This window comes from Symphalangus syndactylus, chromosome 8 (genome assembly GCF_028878055.3).
Source record: "Symphalangus syndactylus isolate Jambi chromosome 8, NHGRI_mSymSyn1-v2.1_pri, whole genome shotgun sequence".
In the NCBI taxonomy this organism is placed as follows: domain Eukaryota; kingdom Metazoa; phylum Chordata; class Mammalia; order Primates; family Hylobatidae; genus Symphalangus; species Symphalangus syndactylus.
This window is the reverse complement of record NC_072430.2, coordinates 54,032,091-54,052,775: the sequence shown is the minus strand read 5'-3', so window position 1 is coordinate 54,052,775 and position 20,685 is coordinate 54,032,091.

Below are 20,685 nucleotides of genomic sequence, written 5' to 3'. Positions count from 1 at the left end.
TTTTTAAATATGTCTACTTTGTTTTCTTTTCAGTTGTACAGGTTTTTTACACCGTGAATCTTTCCATTCTACCTGATACCAAATGAAAAACCTGCTGAGAATTCTCAAAACTGGAAAAAGCTGAGATAAAACATCTGTTAATATAGAAGGGACAATGACACACAAATATCAAAGCCAATCAGTTAGAAGTGCACAGCTATTTTTTCATGTACTCTTCAGATCACTGTTTTGGCAGACAGCAGGTTCTGGAGTCAGACTGCCTGTGCTCAAATCCCAGCTCTTCAACCAGTAGGTTAAATAACCCTAGGCAAGTTCAGTAACCCCTGCGCCTCAGTTCCCTCAGGAAAGGATAGTATTATCTCAGAGGAAGGTCAGTTGTAAGGATTACATAGTATGTCTGAATTTGGGTTCTCCTGAAAGAAGATCCTGAGATGGATCTTAGGATCAGATAGCTTGTTGGGGAGGTGAAAGAGTGGAGGGAGGAGTTGGAACAGTGAGTCAGGGAGGGAGAAATGCCATGCCAACTAAGGATGAACTGGTGGGCTGGTTATCATGCTGAGCACTTGCAGCTCACTCCTCCAGGGGAATTTTTTGAGGAACCTGATAGAATGGTCCTCAAAACTGTCTCTCTTAAGGATGAGAAGCTGAGGCATTTATACACTAACTTCCAATCTGCATTTGTTGAGGTTCACTCCTGGGAGCTTTAACTTCCCTGCACAAACTGGCTGGCTTGTTCACTGACTGGGTAGCCTTCCCCAGCTTCAGAAGAAGCCGTGAGGCAGGAAAGCTAAGGCATGTACTTGAGACGGAATGATGGCCTCAAATACAGAGATTTCCACAGCAGCCGCACTAAAACCAAGCTGATCTATGCAGTGCAGCTTGGGGTTCAGAAATTATCTGGTGTGGGGATGGGTGTGGTGGCTCACGCCTGTAATCCCAGCACTTTGGGAGGCCAAGGCGGGGGGATCACAAGGTGAGGAGTTTGAGACCAGCCTGACCAACATAGTGAAACCCCATCTCTACCAAAAATACAAAAATTAGCTGAGCAGGGTGGTGCCCACCTGTAGTCCCAGCTACTCAGGAGGCTGAGGCAGGAGAATCACTTGAACCCGGGAGGCGGAGGTTGCAGTGAGCCGACATCATGCCACTGCACTCCAGCCTGGGCGACGAGAGAGAGACTCTGTCTCAAAAAAAAAAAAAGAAAAGAAAAGAAAAAAAGAAATTATCTGGTGTGATGCATGAAACGTTAAGCACAGGGTATGAAAAATAGCATCTGCTTAAAAATTCTACTGAGTAGTAGTAGTAGTATCAGAATCAACGCTGAAATGTAAGGAGGGTAAACACCATTCATCTTTTGAGTCCTGAAGACTAAATAATGTTGACACATACCCAGATAGAAGATTCAGCCAATGGTGCAAGTCACAGAAGAGCATAAAATGATGAGCTCAACTAGGATTCCACAGGGTTCTAGGTGCCCACAGGATATTGTGGTGGAGACATCTAACAAATAGAGGGAAAGTTTTGTCTGGAACTCAAGGGAGAATGAGTGAGAGCTGGAGGTGGAGACTTGGTAACCATTAGTGTCTGCATTAAAGTTCAAATATTGATGTGTGATGCTAGAGGAAGGAAAATTCACTGAAGAAAATAAGAGGGCTAAGACTAGAACCTCAGGCAACAGTAGTATCTAAGGGAACATGGAAGGAGAGTGATGCTGGAAAGCAAACTCAGTAGAATAATCTTGCCAGGGAAGTAGGAGGCAAGCAGGAGAGGGTGGTGTCGTGAAAACCAGAGCAGATAGAAAGAGGAAAGTTTCCAGAAGGAGAGTGTGTAAAACAGTGTCAAATGCTGCAGAGACTAACATGAAAACAACTAAAAAAGTTAATTACATGCCTTCTTCAAGATGTATTTGTTTTTAATGGAATATGATTTTAGTTTGGAAAAGTAGAAACGATAAGAGTAATGAATAGAAACTGAAGCACAGGAAAATCTATCAAATTCAATGTGATACACTTTTTAAGCACCTATAGTGTAGACACAGATTATCCAAAAATCGTGCAAAACTAACAATTAAAAATTCTTTAATCCTTCTCATCTGTTTCTCTTCTTGAAAAGCGGGTTTTATGGTATGAAAATTTCATATTATGGAATTGGCTGCAAGCTTTAACTCTATTCGTGTGCGTTACTTGATCAGCAAGCATTCCTAACTGCTTTTTCTCCACTAGAATGCAAAGCATGTCATCTCAACAATGGAAGCTATGCAAGCCAACCTAATTATTAATACACCCACTGGCTTTTCCAAACATATGCTTAAACGTCTTCTTCATTCTGTGATTTGATAGCCTAGTATTGGAAAACAAGAAACCTCACTTGTTTCATTGCCATCATAACCAATTGTCTTTTAGCTTTATGAGGAGGCACTGGCCACTAGGTGGAGAAAGATACCCAGTGACCCCCTAGGCAAAGACATGAACTGAATTTTTACCTCCCTAGATTCACTTAGTAACTCTCTAGACAGTAGGTTGAATTCAGTTGCGAACAAAAGAAATCTCTATGAATGGTGATGGCAAGTATTCCAGGCACTTAGGGGTCATTACTCTTTTCCCTGGAATCTATGCTTTCACTATCCAAGAATGAGTCCCTGCCCTTCTGATCAAGATAACCCTCAGAATTTGAATTAATGAGTCTTATTGTTCCGTCTCTCAGCCTCGAGCCTCTGCACAGCCCCAGGGAACACAGTACTAGCTACATCTGTGAAATAGAAAGAATTATTCTCCTCCATCCCCTCTCCAGCCATGGTGCCACCCTGAGATACCACCTTTGCCCTTAAAACACGTAAACCATATCATCCAGAAATCGTTACATTTTTACTGGAAACTTCAGAAGGACAAAAGGTCTTCAGGACCTAAAGGAATAAAACTCAAGGGTTAAGTTTTAGAATCGCAACTGGCAGACTCATAAGCCATCCTAGGACCTGCCTTGATCTAGAATTATAGTAAATTTCCCATTATCTTTGAATAACCAATGTGAATGATATTTTATAAAGAAGTCTGTCTCTCTAGCCAAAAGACATTTTTGTTCAAACAAATTAAAGAATTTAATTGCTTATAAAACTTTTTCTACATGCTTTATTTCTCAAACTGTTAAAATCAGCATAATCTTGTGTTGTTTTCTTTCTAATCTTTTCCTCTGATTACACATCTCTCCTATTTTTAATGCATTAATCACTTTTACAAAAGACCTTAAAAATAGACGTTTATCTCTTCAAATAGTTATACACTTATTATTTTCTCATCCCTTATTTAAACTGTCAGGCATGTCCAAATATGTGAGTTATTTGCTGAAAACTATTTTCCAATTGATCAGTGTCGGCAGAGAGGAAAAATGAGAACAGACATAATTGTTTCACAGACTTCATTATCTTCTTGCCCAAGAATATTCCAGCATCTGTCTTTTTAAACCTTGCATTATAAAAATTTAAAAATTAAAAGAAAAAAGTGGAATAGTGGATGCACAGAAAGGTGAATAATAAAAGCTAAAAAGGAAACTCAGTGGAATCGAATGAAGTAAGGACTACATGGAAAATATCTGATGAGGTCTCAAGGCTGCATCTGAAGACCTTATTGGTTTTTACCCCAGACTCATTCCTTTCTAACCATAGGTCTTTTCAGAATTGATTCCTTACTCCTTTCATCTCCAGCTGCTTCTTCCTCTGATGTTTTGGATCTCGTAAAGATGCCAATAGTTCTAAAGGTAACCATTAACTGTAATTATTTTATGGAGAAATTACTATGATAAACTTAGTTGATACAAACATTTTGAGATCAAACCTTTTACTCAGCTAGATTACTTCAACCTTCAAGAAACCAGGCCCCATGCACATGTGCAAACTCCATGCATGTATAGAATCACAAAAATTTAGAGTGGAGACCTCAGGCAGCACCTAACCCCAGTCTCCTCATTGAATGCCAGGACATGAAAGCCTGGCACTGAGAAGCACCTTCCTCCATATCTCATAATGATGGGTGATGAATTTCACCCATGAGACAGTGCTCCTCATTCCTGATCCAGTGCTGATCCCAAGCTAAGATCTTCCTGATATACAGAGGAGTTCAGCCTCACCTGACTGTCCTTGTTACACTGATGGAGAACAGCAGAAACTTTATGATTTCTACCACCAGAAATAAACAGAGTAGTGGTCTGTACAGCTTAGATTTCTCTGACAGTCTGGGGTTATTACATGAGGGGCTAGCAGAGCCATTAGCTCAAGCTTCAAACATAGACTTTTCACCTTAAACTCCAAATGATGTTAAACATTTAGTTACAGAAAGACAAAAATGGGACTGAAGGACATTCTCCACATAACTTGAAACTTGGGGCCCTCCCAAGTTTCAACCCTGGAACTTTCAACCCTGGGTGACCACCGTGTAGGGCACCAGGATCTTATGAATAACACAATTGTGTTACATGATGCATCGCCTGTAAGTGCTTATGTTAACATCATTGATTTGTTCAATGCAATTATGTAAACTATATAGATGCTTTGGTATTTCACTTTTTCATATACCAGAAGACTTAAAAATGAGAGGGATCTGACTTTTTTGGAGAAGTTCTGCTAAGAGAAGTACGACCAGGTCATTTGTGGGAAAATAGGCAATTCATCTAATAAAAACAGAGGCACCACTCACAAATACTTTTCCTCTGCTAGACATTCTATTTGGAGCTTTGTAATGCCATACCATGAAATAATACATGATTCTATGCAATCTTCACAATACCCTATGACCTAGGAACTATTATCACACCCAATTCACAGATGAGGACATTGGGGCTTAGGTTAAGTGCTCAAGCACCTACAATTAGTAAGAAGTTAAGCCAGGACTAGAAAGAACCCACTAGTGGCTGACACCAAAGCCACGTTCCAGCCATGCTGGATCACCTCCCAATTACCTGCTATGACAGGTTATTGATTATTTGCTCACAGAAGTAGGCACTTCCTAAAACTAATTGTTACATCTCAGACCATGTATGGCCAAGTGTGTACCTTCTTCCTTGCATCAAGATGAGGAAGCCTAGGAAAGACAGAGACACCCAATGGAGAGGCCTCAAGAAGAAGTTCAGCCCAAGAGGCAGAATCCAGTGTCTACAGGATTCAAGGCTACAGAGAAAGGAAGTGGTCCAGGCAAGCTGTCAACGTCAGGAGCATAACACAAATTGGCAGGTGGGTGGAACAAGAAGGAGGAGATTCACCCTGAAGCAGTCACATTCAGAGATGCGTAAAGAACCACTGGGGAGACAGGGCTCAGCGGCCAGGCTGGGGGGAAGGAGCACTGCGTGAATCTCTGGCATGCCAAGGGCCAGACTAGCACAGGTCCCTGACTCCAAAGGGACCAAGATACCAGGCGGGTAGCAGAGATGTTAATTTGACTCAGGAAATAAGACAAGAATCTATCTCCTGAGTATAAGTGCAAGGCCTACATCCCAGGGCAAAACCTCCCTCATCATAATGGAGATACAAGTTCAAGGCTAGACTTGGTGTTCTGGCCCCTAGACAGAGTCCTGCAAACTCACTGGATTGTAGTCAGGGTAGATCCATCCTTAAGATGCGAGACAACTGGCCCAGCAGCTGAAAGAGCAGTGACTCCAGGTTGGAGGTACGAGATGGTAAGGGTCCATGTAACACTTTATGCTAACTAGGAAAAGGCATCCCAAGCAGACTGCGGTAAACCTGTGGACACAGTGCTTGGCAAGTTCTCCACATTTTTGTGTTATTTGGAGAGATGCCTCTCCCAGTTGGACCTAGGCCTGTACAGGCACAGCCTGATGTGTGGGAAGCAGACTAGATTCTGGCCTCCTCCTTCTTCCTCAGTCAGGCACTGCGATGGTAATGTTAGGTGTCAGCTTGACTGGATTGAGCGATGCCTAGATGGCTGGTGAAGCATTGTTTCTGGGTGTGTCTGTAAGGGTGTTTCAGGAAGAGATTGCCATGTGAGTCAGTGGGCTGAGAGGGGAAGACCTGCCCTCAACGCGGCCAGCAGCATCCAGTAAGCTATAGGCCCATCTGGGACAAAACTGGCAGGAAAAGGAGGATTCACCATCCCTACTGTCTCTTTCCCCTACAGAGTAGGACCTTTTTCTCCTCCTGCCTTTGGACATCAGACTCCAGGTTCTTCAGCTTGCAGACTCTGGGACTTGCACCAGCAGCCTCCCAAGGGGGCTCTTGGGCCTGAGGCCTGCACTGTCAGCTTCCCTGGTTCTGAGGCTTTGGACAGAAACTGAGCCACACTACCAGCTTGGAGCCATGCTATCAGCTTCTAAGATTCTCCAGCCTGCACTTGGCCTATTGTGGGACTTCGTCTCTGTGACTCTGTGAGCCAATTCCTCCTAATAAATCTCCTTCCGTGTATCCCACTGATTCTATCTCTGGAGAACGCTGAGTATTGCAGGTACCCTTGGGCAGTAAACAACTTGTCAAATAATACCCAGCAGACCTGGAAGGCACAGTGACTTCACAGAGAGAAGTTTGTACTGGAAAGGCCTAGAATTGAGGGCAATGGAAGGGTTTTCTGTCTCCCCTCTAATGCATAATCAAGCTTCCTACTCAAACCCTATGGGATATAAAAAGTAGAATCAAGCAGAACCTGCATCAGTATCTAATCAACAGACTTTTTTCCCTCCTAGAAAGGGCATTTAAATATCAATTCAAGCTAAGAAAACTGAGAAACTCCAGAATAAATGCTTTGGCAAAAACATTCATATTCCGCAACTTTCTTTTCATAGTCAAGTTATGTTCCTTCTTTGTTTTTTCCAGGCCTTCCTAGCAGAGTTTTGCTATCTCTGACCAAGCAGAAGGTAAGTTGGACAGATGCACCATTCAGAGGCCAAGTTCCACACAGCAGTTTTTTTTCTAGAAGTAACATCTGGCTCTATGGCTTTTTCCCCCTTGGAGACTCAGCAGCTGTGGACGTGGCGGGCTGCTTGGCTTGCTTCACAGCTGTGGGGCCGTGTCCCAAGTTCCTCTGGCATGAGCTGCAGCTGTGCAACATCTGACTTCATCCTTCCACATCCCCTCACCCTCCTTGTCCTTTTACTTGAGGCAGACCCCCAAGAAGTCCAGGCAAAACTCTGGAAAACATGGGATGATGTCAGCACTCTGGTCCCTGGCCCTTGGTAGCCATTAGAAGTAAAACCACACCTTGTAGGGACCAGTGTTCTGTCACCATGTAATTGGTTTGAGAAAGAGATTAAACTCTTTGGTCAGGAAAGACCTGGGGGAAAATATGAGTTTCTATTCACAAGGGAGATGAAAAGAAAAATCTTTTTGGAGAGTGGGAACTTTTCTGTCAGTGAGACCTGAAGATTAAAAATGAAGAGAAGAGCCTATAAAGATACTTAGGAAAGAATGGAGAGCAGCCGTCCCTAAGGATCCAGAAATACCTGTGAATTGGAAGGATTTCAGTTCTGGTAATTCTTTGAAAACGATGTTTTCATTTTCTAAATGATACATACTCATTAAAGAAAATATAGAAAGAGAAAGAAATATATATACACCTAGAGAGAATCATACTTCTTCCATCCAAACTCAGACCATTTGGGGCATTGCTTTCTTTCCCTTTTTTTCTTGTATATAGAATTCTGGGGAGTTAGGCTTACCCCTAGATTTAATCATACATGATATATGTTTATATATGTACAATATTAAATTATACAAGTTTTGCCATGTAATTGACGTTCTTTGTAACAACTTTTAAGGGTGGCATGATTGAGCAGTTATGGCAATTTTCTAAATCTATTATAATTCTGTTTTAATAGACACTAAAGAGACATTTTAAAGAAACAAACAAAATCAGTAAAAAGAAAAACTGGATTTAGGCAATAAGAAGAAAGAAAAAGTAAACTCCAAGGTTTATTTATATAGCTCAGAGACTAGCAGGATGGTGACATCAATAGCAGAAATATTGAAGCAAGAAAGAGCTTGAGAGGTTGCCTAGTTCCTGGCTACTCAAAGTGTAGTCCATGAACCACCAGCATCAGCATCATCAGGGAGCTTGTTAGAGGTGAAGAATCTTATCCTCCACCTCAGACCTACTGAGTCAGAATCTGCATCTTAAAAGGACCTTCAGATAGTTGATATGCCCAACAAAGATCAAGAATCACTGGCTCAATACAATCCTTTTCCCCAACCAGTGATGTAAAGTCTGGCTGCAGTCACACAGCTAAATAGGGGAGATCTGGTCTTTGGTTCTATTAAACCAAAATCTATTTTATTCAACCTCTAGTAATAATACAAAATAATATTTATCAATAACTAAGTGCCAGGAATGATTCTAATTGCTTTATATGTAATGCTTACAACAACCATATTAGCATCCCTTTTTATGATAAAAAAACTGAGTTTCAAATAACTTGCCCAAGGTCCCATATTAACTGGCAGAACTGAGATTGAACCCCGGATATCTGTCTTCACAGCTTATACTCCTAACCACCAAACTAAACTGGATGATGGATGGATGGATGGATGGATGGATGGATGGATGGATGGATGGATGCATGAATGGGTGGGTAGACAATGGGCCACTTTGCTGTACTTTAGCCCAGCTAAACTGACAAATACACATTTAAGTATGTTAGGGATATACTTAAGTATGTGTGGGACAGTATGCATAGCTATATGAATTTGAACCAAAGAAGTCTAGTTCCAAAGCCCTCACCTGCTCTTAAACAGTCACTACACCAAAACTGCAAAAGAAAACAGTATGCTGGGGTTAGCGTTAATGGCTGAAAATCACTATAGGACAATGTAAGGAGTTTTACATCTCCAAGAAATTGGCTATATATTAGGCTTCCCTCTATTGGACTATTATCTTTTGTTTACCTGTGGGTATCTTCTCCCAATTCATTCATTCATTTCAATCTTTATCATACCTATTTGCTCATTATTAGTTATTATGTGGCTGCTCAAGAAGTTGTGATGATCAAAGCAGACAGTCCCTACCCTCATACGATTTGCTAAAGGGAAATACAAAGATTAAATGAATAATTGCACAAATATACATTTAACTTCAAGCTGCGCTGTGAAGGAAAACTACATAGCTGAGAAAAGACAGCAGGGGGTGGTAACCTTGCCTTGAAGTCAGTCTCGCTCTTCTCTACCCATCCCTGCAGTTTCACACATAGTTGACCTTCTTCCGTCATTGTTTCTTCACTTAAATATCAAACTCATTTTGCAAATATTCACATTCTTCCAAAATTACATCATTCCCTAACTCCTCCCATCAAATTCAGCATCTGTACCAGTTTCCTACTGCTGCTGTAACAAATTACCACAAGTTTGGTGGCTTAAAACAAAACAAATTTATTAGCTTACAATTCTGGAGATAAGAAGTCCAAATGGACATTCCTGGGCTAAAATCAAGGTATCAGCAGGGCTAGTTTCCTTTTGGAGGCTCTAGGGGAGAACAGGCTTCCTTGGCTTTTCCAACTTCTAGAGGCTGCCCCCATTCCTTCTACTGGCAATTTCATTACTTTGATCTCTACTTCTGTCATCACAGCTCCTTCTGTGACTCTGATTCTCAAGCCTCTCTCTTTCGCTTATAAGGACTCCTTTGATTACATTGATTCCACCTGGATAATCCAGAATAATACTCTCTATCTCAAGATCCTTAATGTAATCACAGCTTCAAAGTCACTTTTGACATGCATAGTAACACATTCACAGGTCCAGAAGATTAGGATGTGGCCATCTTTGGGGCCATCATTCTGCCTATCACAGTATGTTCCTTCTTTCTCCCGTGCCCTGTTCCTAGGCTCTGTCTCAATATATTCCCTTCATCCTATTACCCACTGTGTCCTTCTCATTCTTTCCCCCCATAAAATAAAACCATATAATGGCTCCAGTAACACATCAGCCAAACAGGAAGAAGGAAGCATAATGGGTCAATCCCTGAGCCAGACTTTTCCACTGGAGCATAACCATTCCTTTTTGTTTTGTTTTTTCAAACAAAGCTATTGTCTTGGATCTGATTTTCTAAAAATCAAAACATCACATTTCCTAGTTCAGAATGTGCTTACAAAACAATAGGAGGCTATCATTTTTTCCAGGTAACTTTTATAAAGGAAAAAGTTACATTGAAATAGTTCATTATATTGATATAGACAATGAGAAGGTCAATTAGGAAGTATATATCCAAAGCACATTCAATTCCAAAATCTGTCCTAAAAAAAGTAATTAGGGATAGGCACAAAGATGCACAAATGTTAATGATGAAGAGTAGAGAACAACCTAAATGTTCAAGATTACAGAATCAATTTCATGAATTATTACATATCCTGTGCAGAGGGTCACTATGTAGCCTTTAAAATGAATATCATGGTACATATTAAGTGACATGAAATAGAGTAGTGACATCAGTTTTCAGAACGATACAACACGGTTGATTAATATATATTACACCCAGTTATATTACTAAGATTATATCCGGTTATAAACAACCACAGGGAGTTTTCTTTTCTTCTTTTGGCTATGGTTTTCTAATTGCCCCACTGTAATTTACATTACTAAGCCATAAAAAAGCAAAGCAGGATTTACTGATGAAAACATGTGAATATTTAAAATTGTTTAATAATAGCAATAGTAACTAGAATGCATTTAGTTCTTAGGAGTTTGAAAACCATATTCTCATGCAAACTTTGCATCCCCATAAAGTAATCTGGACACTAACAAGGAATATTTATACTCAAAACAATCGGTGAGAATCCACACAGCTTAAGTAGCAGAAACAAGATCACCCTTCTCCCGTTGCCTGCGATGCTCTTGTCTCAGAGGCCGACTGAAGCTTTTTCAATGTGCCACACTTATTGTCAATGTAGGGCCGGTACATTGGCTCTTCCCTGTGCCTGGAAAACTCTTCCCACAGATCTTCACAGAGCTGGTTCCTTCTTATTACATAAGACTCAACTCAAATGTCATCTTCTTAAAGAAGTCTTTCCTCACCATCTGGTCGAAAATGTTTCTCCTACCCCTTCTCCTAGTCACAGTTTTCTTCATGATGCACATCTGAAATTATCTTATTTATTACGTTGTTTGCTCATGTATCCTTTGCTTCTCCTGCCACCCACCCACCACCACTACCACCTTTACCCTGCTAAAATGTAAAGCACATGAAAGCAAGGCTATTTTTTGCCCTGTTTAATTCCTAGAACATGTCTCACATACAGGAGGCCCTCAATACATTTTTGTTATATAATTATCAGTACAGGTTAACTTTGAAGAAACTTTATCTGTTGCATTATAGAACACTGATTATAAAAGGGTTTTTAAAAATTAATGTAACATTCAATTCCTTATCATGTACTTTTTTCTTTTTTAATTGAATTATGATTTACATTAAATGCACAGATCTTAAATGTATAGTTTCATAAATTTTGACAATTACAAACCCACTTAACCCACATTCCAATCAAGATACAGAGCATTTCAGTTGCTCCAGAAAGTTTACTTTGCCCCTCCTATTCCTCTCCACAGAGGCAAAAATTATTCTGATTTCTAGCACCTAGAATAGTTCTCCCTGCACTTAAACTTCATATAAAAGAAATAATACAATGGTATGCTTTTAGAGGCGGGGAGGCTGGCTACTTTCCCTCAACATTATACCTCTGAGATTTACCCATATTGTTACATTTAGTCATAATTATTTATTCTCATCGTTGTGTAGTGTTCCATTGTATAAATACTTTTCTATTGTTTTTCTACTTTTCTGTGGATGTATATGTGGTTTATTCTCAGGCTTTTGGGGCTATTACAAATAAAGCTGATATGAATACTCTTAAACAAGTCTTTTGTGACACATATTTTCATTCTCTTGGGTAAATACCCAGGAGTAGAATTTGTTTTAAACCAATCTGCCAGCTCAATGTAGCCACACGAGTACGCTCAGGCAACAGGAGAACCACCTACCCAATCCACAGAATCAGAACAAATTACTGCATTTTGAATTGGTTATTATGCAGCAATGAAAACTAAAAAGATATTTAATCTCGTGTTCTCTGAAACAAGATTGCCTGGTTTTGAATCTCAACTCTTTCACTTACCAGCTACATGACCATAGGCAAGGTATTCAGCCTCTCTGTGGAGTCAGATGTCCAACCCTTCTTCCTCATCCACAATTTTCACTGGGTACATGACTAACCAGCTAGATTACATTTCCCAGCCTTTCTCACACTTATTAACCACATGACTGAAGAACATGGGCTGAATCAACACGTGCCATTTCTTAGTCTGGACTTTAAGATATTGGGCATGGGCTTCTTCATACCCGCTTCCGTTTCTAAAAGACTGAGACACAGATGTGCTCACAATCTAGTTTTAATCATGCAAAGACAAAGACAATGTCCTAGAAAATGATGGAGAAACAAGATGCAAGAAACATTGTTTCTTTATGACTACATGGAGCAGAGCTGCCCAACAGCGTAGGCTCCCCAGACTACCAGAAGCTTCTCTACTCTTTAAGCCACGGTATTTTTCTCTTTCTTTGTTACAGTACCTTTCCTTTTATCCTAACTAATATACTCCCTATGCTTTACTTTAAAATAATGCTTGAGGTCAATTTGAAATTGGTTGATGTTCTCTTCATGAAGTGGAAATAATAGGAGTATTATAAAGTTATTAGAGTCTATCAATACTCCCATATAGGAAACATGTCTTGTTATAATTGAATACAATAAGATAGCCTACAAATGTGCAAGAAAATTTCTTATAATTCAGTATACACCATAATATAGTCAAGGCTTTAAAAAGTTTCTCTCATTTTGACTTTAATAGAAAAGTATTCTAAGAGCAGTACTCAAAGTATTCAACCCACTATTGGGCTAAGATTAGTTGTTCATGTTAGCAATGTATATTTTTGAAGTATCCAATCTCAATGCTTGACCAAATGAGATGAAGTCCTTGTTTTAATTTGGTTTTTCAAAACTTTTAATTTCCTAAGATTAAATGAGGCAAATTGATTGTTTTCTTTGCCAGATCTGATATACTATTGAAGAGCATAAAGACATATTTTCTATTTTGTGGTCTATTCCTTTACCTTGACAGTCAATCATGAAGACAACATGATTGAGTGAAATAAATTTCTCATTACTGTTTTTAAAGCAATGGTGCTGATTTGAGTATCAGACAACTAGAAACATAGGAAAAAGTAGACAAATTTTATGGGAAGGGATTAAGCACAAATACCTTATTTAAATATTTATGCTTAAAAAAGAATTCTCTCTGAAATCTCTCATATTTAGAGTAGTTCTTAAACAGCAGGAATTTTGCTAAACTTGTTGCAAGCTTTGAGCAGATGTGAAACAACGCAAAATGTGACCCAATGTTACCAGAGTCTGAAAAATTCACAGAACCGTGCTATTTTACAGTAGTCTGCCAAAATTCATATTGAATGACTCATTAGAAGTTTATAAAATAAAAATAGATAAAATATGCATAAAGCCTTACACACAATATGCATAAAGCCTTATTGCTTTTTCATGTTTTCATAGCTGTTACAGAATTTGTTTTAAAATTGATGCTAACATGCCTGAGTGAATAACCATTTAATTCAAGAATAAAATGAAAACAAGCTTAGGTGTACATTTCTTCATGTATCTACACATATGAGTAGATTCTTGATGTGTTAAGGCCTGTTTCAGCAGTCTAAGATTAATCAGTATGGGAAATAAAAGACAAGGAAAAAAAGTCAATACTCAATTCCAAGATATTAGGAATATTAGAATCCCTGTGAGGGGAGAAGTCAATGGTAATTTATGTAAAATAATTTGGAGATACATTGAATAATAATCATTCAAACTGTCTTTAGAATGAGGTTACAAGGGACAGTAGGGCTGGTACAAAGACAATATATTTTCTTCTGTCTACAGGAATGGGCTGGAACCTCACCAGGAATATGAACTGGTACCATCACCCTTCCAATTTAGACCTATGGTTTGACTGAGAGATGTAAACAAATACATACTAGAAGTTAAACAAATTAACACTAGTCACCTCACCAAATTCAGTTAGCTTGCACCTAGATTCCTAATGCATATTTCTACTAGAAGTCCGGCAATTAGCAAACCAGGTTTTGAGTTGTAGATGTTGCTTTTAAGGGAAAGGTTTTATCTCCAACTTTCACTCTTTCAGATTACTTATTATTTATAAAGGAACTAATTATGACTTTATAGTGAGGAAATCCGGCAAACACTACCTCAAACGAGTGACCAAAGTCGACGTCACCAATAGGCAAACGGACATATTTGCCTCTTGACATTGTATGCTGAAAACACAGAATCCTAACTTTTTTTTAGTATGACTACCCAAAATGAATAGCCTGAATCTAATCGTGTCATGCATCAGGAGGGAACATCAGATAAAATAATGGGCTTTTTACAAAACACTGGTCTGTACTCCTCAAAAATAACAATGTCTTGAAAGACAAGGGTAGAGAAACTACCCAAATTAAAGGAGCTTTGAGGAGACATTAGGACTAAATGCCACGCATGATCCCAGGTTAGATCCTCTACTAGGGAGTAAATTGCTAGGAAAAACTTTAAATATGGATTGCATTTCATAAAAGGGCATCATTAAAATGTTATGTTTCCTGAATTTGATAATTCCACTATGGCTATATAAAAGAATGTCTCCATACTTAGGAAGCACATGCTTTAAGTAAAATATAGCCTTAAGTCAAGGAACGCAATGACTGCAACCTATTCACAAAAGGTTCAGGAAATATTATGTAGATATAAAGAGGGAAAGTATGATACAACAAATATGATAAAATGTTAATAATTAGTGAATCTGGATAAAGAACTCATAGGAGTTCTTTATGCTACTCTTCCAACTCTTCTTTAAATTTTTTTTTAGATTGTAATTTCAGTAAATATTTTATTAGAATTGTTCTTCTGTTTAATAATTTCAACTTCTATTTTAGATTCAGGGGGTACATGTGCAGGTTTATTACATGAGTATACTGTGGGGTGCTGAGGTTTGGGTAGAATGAACCCATCATCTAGGTAGTAAGCATAGTACACAATAGGTAGTTTTTCAACCCTTTCCCCCCCTACCCTCCCCCACAGTAGTCCCCAGTGTCTATTGTTGCCGTCTTTCGTGATGAGTACCCAATGTTGAGCTCCCACTTCTAAGTGGGAACATGTGGTATTTCATTTTCTGTTCTTGCATTAAATTGCTTAGGATAACAGCCTCCAGTTGCATCTGTGTTGCAGCAGCGGACATGACAAAAAGGCACATGCACACATATGTTCATCACGGCATTATTCACAATCGCAAAGACAGAATCAACACAGGTGCTCATCAACAGTGTATTGGATAAAGAAGATGTGGTACATATACACCATGGAATACTACAGTCTTCTTTAAATTTAAAGTTAAATTTTAAAGTATTTAAACTTAACTCTAAACACATGAGGTTATTAAAACTTGAAAGATAAGAAAAGTCATCATTGCTTTCAATACACATTATCTTGGTAAATAATGTTGGTGAGTTCCGGAACTTAAAAAAAAATGATGTTTATCTCTTGGTAACCTAATAACACAGATAATTAGAGCTACTCATTAAACAGATAGTTTTAACTATTCCTACACATGTTTGAAATGGATATTTTTCAGAGTGCTTTTCTTTCACAGTAGTTCCATTGGAAATATCTGAGGAGTGAGAATGTTTTCAGTGGACATTGTCAACCACTTAACATCCAGAAAGCTAAACTTTAAATATCATAAACGTTTATTATAAGTGCACTCTAACTCCAAAGATCCATGGCTCCCCTACAAATTCATTCCCTCTGTATTACTGGGCCCCTGTTACGTGTCAGGCACTAAGTCTTTTGTAGGCCATCTTAAACCACATCCATCATTTCCAGTAAACTACCAGTTCCCAGACAGGTGTCTCTAGGTCAGGCCTCTGTCCAGAGCTGCAGAGTCACATGGGCCACAGCCTACTGTGCAGCTTCACTTAGATGTCTCACAGGCATTTTCACCTGTACCTGCCAAACTAAACTCTCATCTTCCCCTTCAAATATGCATATCCTTCCATCTTTTATTTCAACAAATATTGAATCTTTTTAGTTGATTCAGGGAGAAACATGGGAGTAACCTCTGCATCCTCCATCTTCCTCTTATTCACATTCAATGAGTTGCCAAGTCCTACTGATCCTATCCTCTCTAAATACAGCATTTTTCTTTTTTTGAGATGGAGTCTCACTCTGTCGCCCAGGCTGGAGTGCAGTGGTACGATCTCGGCACACTGTAACCTCTGCCTCCTGAGTTCAAGCAATTCTCCTGCTTCAGCCTCCCAAGTAGCTGGGATTACAGGCACCTGCCACCACGCTCGGCTAATTTTTGTATTTTTAGTAGAGACGTGGTTTCACCATGTTGGCCAGGCTGGTCTAGAACTCCTGACCTCAGGTGATCTGCCCACCTTGGCCTCCCAAAGTGCTGGGATTACAGGCGTGAGCCACCACACCCGGCCTTTTTTTGTTCTGTTTTGTTTTTGCTTTTGAGTCAGAGTCTTGCTCTGTCACCCAGGCTGGAGTGCAGTGGCATAATCATGGCATATTTCAGCTTCAACCTCCTGGGCTCAAGTGATCCTCCCTCTCAGCCTCCTGAGTAGCTGGGACTACAGGCATGCACCACCAAACTTGGCTATTTTTTTGTGTGCGTGTGGTAGAAATGGAGTCTCGCTCTGTTGTCCAGGCTGGTCTCAAACCTCTGACCTCCAACGATCCTCCTGCCTTGGCCTCCCAAAGTGCTGGGATTACAGGCACAAGCAACCATGACCACCCATAAATATATCTTTAATCCATCTATTTTTCTCATTTCCATCCAAGAGAGGAAAGTAAGCTTAGTGGTGAAAAATATGAATTCTGGAATCAGATTTCTTGAATTGAAATCCAAGCTGCGATCTCCTAACTGTGTGACCTTGGACAAGTTACTACGCCTCACTGTGCATTAGTGTCTTCATCTGTAAAACTGGGCCCAATAATGGTATCCATATTATAGGATTCTTATTGTGAGTACTCAATAAGTGTTCAATATCACTGTCTCCTTTGCCACCACTCCAGTCCAACCATTATCTGTCAACTAGACCAGCCTTGTATTGATCTCTCTAATTCTGCATTTGTGCCTCTCTAACCTACATGACAACTAGAGGATCTTTACAAAACACTGCTGGATGCATGCAGTTCCCCTGCTTAATGCCTTTCAGTGGCTTCCCTTTACCCTTGAATAAAATCCAAACTTTTTTTCAAATACCATATGTCCTTGCATGACCTAGCCTAGTGTTTCTCCAACTTTTGACAGCTGAAGACCACATGATGGGTAGTCAGTTGACACAGCGCTACTAATTTCAGGTTAAAAAAAAAAGAACCAAAGGCTTATCCTAATATGAAGTAATAAACTGTCACTTAAAAGTAAAAATGATAATGGTTTTAAATATAAGTAAGAAGAATATTGTTGATAATTTTCACCAAGGCATCCAGCTCCACATAAACTTAGTTTAGTTTCCATCTATGCATAGATGGTTCATTTTCTTATATTTATTTCTAATAAACTGTAAAATCATAAATAACAATTATGGGCCATCGGCAATGACAGTCAAGGGTGAATCTGCCAGAGAGTTCATAACTGAATTAAGCAGAGGACCCAAAAAGTATAGGTGATTTCTCACTGAAGATCACTTTCAAAGCTCTGTCAGATGCTAAGAAAGGAGTAAATCATACAAAACAGAAATGTTAGGGATTTGAACCAATTCCCAATCCAGTCTGATAACATTCAATCCTGGCAGCATTTCTTCTGGTTCTATGGTAGCATTTACATACGGTTTTCGACTGACCCTCAATAATGTATAATCCATTTGTCTGGGACCTAACAAATCATCATGTGCTAGGAAAAAAAAAACTCATAGCAACAGAGCCCTTTTCATTGTAGGGCAGTCTTTGCAAAATGATATGCTGTCATTTTACCTTCAACATTAAAAATCACCATACACCAACTTTCAAGCAATCAATCAGGTTGTTTGAGATTCTGACATGACTAAGATATACCACTTGAGCAACCACTTAAAGATGTATTTCAATGATATAACACTGTCGTTATCAGATCGTCATGAAGAAATGTTGGCAGGGCGCAGTTGCTCACGCCTGTAATCCCAGCACTTTGGGAGGCCAAGGCAGGCGGATCACCTGAAGTCAGGAGTTCAAGACCATCCTAGACAACATGTTAAAACCCCATCTCTACTAAAAATACAAAAATTAGCCAGGCATGGTGGTGCGCACCTGTAATCCCAGCTACTCGGGAGGCTGAGGCAGGAGAATCACTTGAACCCAGGAGGCAGAGGTTGCAGTGAGCCAAGATTATGCCACTGCACTCCAGCCTGGGCGACAGAGTGAGTGAGACTCCATCTCAAAAAAAAAAAAAGGAAAATATGTTTAAATTATTTCCTCATTGCAAAAACTTGTTTGAATTTATTACGTTTATGGTTTATTTCTTATCTCCTCCCCTAGAATGTATGCTCCACAAAGGCACTGATGCTTTTTATCTGACTTGTTCACCACAATATCATCAGCACCTAGTAGCTGCTCAATGAATATCTGTTACAGAAATCAATAGATCTATGGTAAATGACTCTGGCCATTTTCCCAAACCTGTACTATAGATTTTTAAATCATAGAAAAATTGATTAGTAACAATGGTTTTTATTGAAGAGCAAGTGTGATATGGTCTTAAAGATTCAGACTTAGACTTGAATTCCTGCTCCATCACTTAACTTACTCACCTTGTGACTTTGAGCCTGAGCCTCCATTTCCATTTCAAAACAATGGAAATCATGACACCTACCTCTGTAATTATTGAAAGGACTGAATGTGATGAGTGTGCACAATTTCTCAGCACAATGACTAACACATAATAGTTGTTCATTAAATATTAGTAAGCTCCATTTCCCTTTTCTCTTTCCTTTTCGATTACAGTCAGAGTTACTTCCTCTGTCTGACAAAGGCTGAGCAGGGCTGGCAAAGGATTTTATTTTGCATGTCAATCAGTATGTGTTCACTGCCTGGAACACTAAGCGAAGAAGAATTTGGCAGCCATGTCCAGATTCAGCAAATCAGCCCCATGATATCCACCCTGGCATTGGAGGGGAGAATGGCAGCACCTGAGCAGAATCTACCATCCTGGATTTATAGACTCACCCAACTGCTTTATAAAAGAACCCTCTACTCCTCAAAATACTCATGTGATTTTTCAAGCATAACCATGAGAGGAGCTCCGTTACACAAGCATCAATTGTAGAATTATTTCTGAGGTTAAGGAAGATTTAAGGAAAGACGGTGGAAAATCTATATTTCTACAAAGGCTTGTCAAACCAATTGAGCTGTCACTTCATTTTATGAAATCTGCTGCTTTCAGTATATTCAGGCCTGGGTTTAAGACCATGGAGGTTTAGCTAATCAGGCTTCACAACTCCTATGTCCTCAACAGGATTTTGAAAACCCACATTTACTAGAAGGAAGCTTCTCCCAGTGACATAAAGAAAATGTCAACATTTCTGTAAAAAGTCTTCAGTCTGGAATAATTTAGGATTAAGCATTGTATTGATCCCAGTGGTGTAAAAAATACTAAGAATAAGTGCATGAGACAGATGTTAACTGAAGAAAAGAGTTTTAGAAATGTTTATAATTATTCTCCTAAGTATTCATCAAGTTGACGAGGTCCTGTAACAGTATCTCTTATGTCCTCATGGTGTAGAGAATGTGATAGCTTAATTTTTTAAGCATGTATTATGTCCAAAATATATTTCAGAGGAAGGAAGAGACTGAAAGTGACATTTAGTTCTTTTCTTTTAGTTGTAACAAAGTCAGTTAACTTATCTAATAACAAGCTTTTGTACCCAAAGTAGAAGGAAATACACATTTCCCATTTGCACCAAATTTACCTACCAGAAAATAAATAAATAAATAAATAAATAAAAACAAAAGATTAGTTGGCTTCTGTTCTATATTAAATCAAGAAATCTGTAGCTACAGATACAGTCATTATATCCAAGCAATGAAGTTTCACACTTACTCAGTCCCAATACCGTTTTGATTACACAAAAGGTAGCGATGAAAATGGGGAAGATATTAAGCAGTCATCCTTGATTAAGAAATAGTTGCAATCAGCTGCAGAGATGACACAGTAAGAAGTACATTTTGTTGTCAACACCTTCAGTAAGAACTAAGGCATGTCAATAGTAACCTAAAGTACAAACTGGAAACTGATACAGCAAAAAATCCACAGGAGACATGGATTGTAGAACATATTACTAAACACTGCTACATGTTATGGTTCCTAAATGAACAGCCAAAGATTAAAACCAGAGAGTGAAAATTCAGCACTGAACCACCCATTGTTTGCGACCCACCATCTATTCTTAATATAGCCAAGTGATACGGTTTGGCTGTCTCCCAACCCAAGTCTCATCCTGAATTATAGTTCCCATAATGCCCACGTCATGGGAGGGGCCAGGTGGAAGGTAGTTGAATCATTGGCGTGGTTACTCTCATGCTATACTCATGATAGTAAGTGAGCGCTCACAAAAGTTGATGGTTTTATAAGGGTCTTTTCCCCCTTTTTTCAGGGTACTTCTTGCTGCCACCATG